This window comes from Chelon labrosus (genome assembly GCF_963514085.1).
Source record: "Chelon labrosus genome assembly, chromosome: 5".
Classification (NCBI taxonomy): domain Eukaryota; kingdom Metazoa; phylum Chordata; class Actinopteri; order Mugiliformes; family Mugilidae; genus Chelon; species Chelon labrosus.
In genome coordinates, this window is record NC_140341.1 from 26,822,609 (window position 1) to 26,826,541 (window position 3,933).

A 3,933-nucleotide genomic window follows, 5' to 3' on the forward strand; every position below is an offset into this window, starting at 1 on the left:
TGTTAGTAGGTGAGTGTGTGTGCGGGTGTGTGCGGGTGTGTGTGCTTGTGTATCCTATGCATACTCACATCTAGATGGGACTTTTTTTTGTTTCTAAAGGGACTGAAAGCTTGGCATCACGATGGCAACGATGATGATTTCAACTCAAAGTTGAAATGAAATGATGTGTAGTAGATGCACTTTGCCAGCAGAGGGTACAAGTCAGATTAGTTTGATACAATATTTTTGGAAAGTTGCAATTAACCTTAAGGTTCATTTTTTATTTATAGCACGTGCTAAAGATAAAAAGATGCAATATACATTTTTGTATTATATATGGATCATGCAAAATGAGGGTCGATTGTACATCAACAGCTTTATAATATGAAATTATTTGATCATATTTGTAAGAGACATACAGGTTGAGAGAGTGGAGCACGGGGTGCTTGAGTGTGTGTGTTTTATTATTGTTTTATTGTTTATTTGGATCCCCATTAGCTGCAGCAGAACTGCAGCTATTCTTCCTGGGGTCTGACATATAATACAGTACAAGACAAAAATTTAAAAGAAAAAAACAAAAACAGACAAACAAACAAATACAAAATATGTATATACAGGTCCTTCTCAAAAAATTAGCATATTGTGATAAAGTTCATTCTTTTCCATGATGTAATGATAAAAATTAAACTTTCATATATTTTAGATTCATTGCACACCAACTGAAATATTTCAGGTCTTTTATTGTTTTAATACTGATGATTTTGGCATACAGCTCATGAAAACCCAAAATTCCTATCTCAAAAAATTAGCATATCATGAAAAGGTTCTCTAAACGAGCTATTAACCTAATCATCTGAATCAACGAATTAACTCGAAACACCTCCAAAAGATTCCTGAGGCTTTTAAAAACTCCCAGCCTGGTTCATTACTCAAAACCGCAATCATGGGTAAGACTGCCGACCTGACTGCTGTCCAGAAGGCCATCATTGACACCCTCAAGCAAGAGGGTAAGACACAGAAAGAAATTTCTGAACGAATAGGCTGTTCCCAGAGTGCCGTATCAAGGCACCTCAGTGGGAAGTCTGTGGGAAGGAAAAAGTGTGGCAGAAAACGCTGCACGACGAGAAGAGGTGACCGGACCCTGAGGAAGATTGTGGAGAAGGGCCGATTCCAGACCTTGGGGGACCTGCGGAAGCAGTGGACTGAGTCTGGAGTAGAAACATCCAGAGCCACCGTGCACAGGCGTGTGCAGGAAATGGGCTACAGGTGCCGCATTCCCCAGGTCAAGCCACTTTTGAACCAGAAACAGCGGCAGAAGCGCCTGACCTGGGCTACAGAGAAGCAGCACTGGACTGTTGCTCAGTGGTCCACATGGTGTATCCATTTTGCATGTCATTCGGAAATCAAGGTGCCAGAGTCTGGAGGAAGACTGGGGAGAAGGAAATGCCAAAATGCCTGAAGTCCAGTGTCAAGTACCCACAGTCAGTGATGGTCTGGGGTGCCATGTCAGCTGCTGGTGTTGGTCCACTGTGTTTTATCAAGGGCAGGGTCAATGCAGCTAGCTATCAGGAGATTTTGGAGCACTTCATGCTTCCATCTGCTGAAAAGCTTTATGGAGATGAAGATTTCATTTTTCAGCACGACCTGGCACCTGCTCACAGTGCCAAAACCACTGGTAAATGGTTTACTGACCATGGTATTACTGTGCTCAATTGGCCTGCCAACTCTCCTGACCTGAACCCCATAGAGAATCTGTGGGATATTGTGAAGAGAAAGTTGAGAGACGCAAGACCCAACACTCTGGATGAGCTTAAGGCCGCTATCGAAGCATCCTGGGCCTCCATAAGACCTCAGCAGTGCCACAGGCTGATTGCCTCCATGCCACGCCGCATTGAAGCAGTCATTTCTGCAAAAGGATTCCCGACCAAGTATTGAGTGCATAACTGAACATAATTATTTGAAGGTTGACTTTTTTTGTATTAAAAACACTTTTCTTTTATTGGTCGGATGAAATATGCTAATTTTTTGAGATAGGGATTTTGGGTTTTCATGAGCTGTATGCCAAAATCATCAGTATTAAAACAATAAAAGACCTGAAATATTTCAGTTGGTGTGCAATGAATCTAAAATATATGAAAGTTTAATTTTTATCATTACATTATGGAAAAGAATGAACTTTATCACAATATGCTAATTTTTTGAGAAGGACCTGTATATAAAAAAATTATTACAGAAAAATAAAAAATAAAAGAGGTGACATTTATTTACAACAGTCCTTCAAACTCTTAAGCAATTCATGCATTCCACATCATGTGTTGCAGAGGGGGTGGTTCACGTGAGAGTAGGTGTGTGTGCGTGCAGAGGTGTGTGTGCGTAAAGGTGTGCACTCACCAGTGACATCAGATGAGAGAGTCAGGTTTGGGTAGTAGTACTCATTCATTCATTCATCACCCTTTTTATCTGTTTAATCCGCTGGTCTCATTCTTCCATTCGTCCATCTTTGCTGCGCTGTGATAGCTCTGTGCTGTTGTTCACAATAAATGCACCAAAAGCATCTTTGGATCTCAGCGTATCTGTCATCATAACCTCCTATAGCGCATCACAAATCTGCGAACCTGAGGACCCAACCTCATACTTTCAGCGGCTAAAAGGTTTGTGTTGGAAGCCGCAAATATAATAGTGTATTTTCTAGGGGTGTGCATCTCTCCAATATAAGACGATTCGATACGTATCTAGATACATGGGGTACGAAACGATTCAGGAAGGATACATTTTAAAAACAACCGATTCGATTCGATTCGGTAGGATTTGATCCGATCCGATCCGATCCGATCCGGTACGATTCAGTACGATTCAGTACGATTCAGTGCAATATGATGTAATCCGATGAGTCTGTGCAAATTCTCATTTGTCCAGGTCAAAGGCATCTCTAGGCAATTGAATCAGGTCAACTGGACTTGGTTTTTGTCTGTGAAGACGTTTCGCTCCTTATCCAAGTGGCTTCATCAGTTCGAGAGACTAGCAGGCAAGTCTGACTAGCCCGCAGACACAGACAAAAACCAAGTCCAGTTGACCTGATTCAATTGCCTAGAGAGTAATCCGATATAGTTCCTTGTTTAAAGTAGACATTTTACATTATGAATGATCCTAAATCAATCCTAAAAATGTGATATTGTTTACCTTCATAGTGATAAGTTTAATAGAGTCTCGCGAGATTTTTGCGGGAAAGAGAGAGAGAAAGAGAATAAGCAAGCGGGGCTTCCGGCTGTATTGCTGATATACCGTAAATTCCGGACTATAAACCGCTACTTTTGTCACTTGCTTTGGACCCTGCGGTTTATACAACGAATTATGGATTTTTACAGCTAACGGTCACCAGGGGCGCACTATCATGGAAGCGCAGGAGCGAGACAGACAGTTCGCGCCAGGTAACTAGAGCAAAACAAACCAAGTGAGCCCAAATGCAGTACGAGAGCTGCTTTTAAGTTAAAGGCGATCGATCTGGCTGACTTTTCTGGTGTAGTAGGCTGGTTGTTTTGATACAGTAAACGGCCGTGTTACTGCACCTTTACTGCTGTGTTGGCTGTTTTCGAAAAAGATGCTGGTTATTTTGTTGAGCAGCCGGGTTAATGCACTTTTGCTGCCGTGTTACAGGCAAGCACTTTTACAAACAAATTAAATTTAGCCATTTAAAGTTTTATTGCCTCGTCAAGCGTTGTAAGTTTTGTTTTTTGTTATACTGCACTACTACGGTACTATGACTGCAGGAAGTGCGCTAGGAGCGCACCGTTGTATTATTTGTGCACTGCACGAATGCTGTTTGTAATGTCAAAGATGTGAAAGTTTGATCGATCGATTGATTGAAAGATTTATTGTGTTTCTCAAATGTAAATAAATGGGACGCTTTGCGTTTCCAAACAGTCATTTCTGTCCCGACAATCCCCTCCGTGGTAG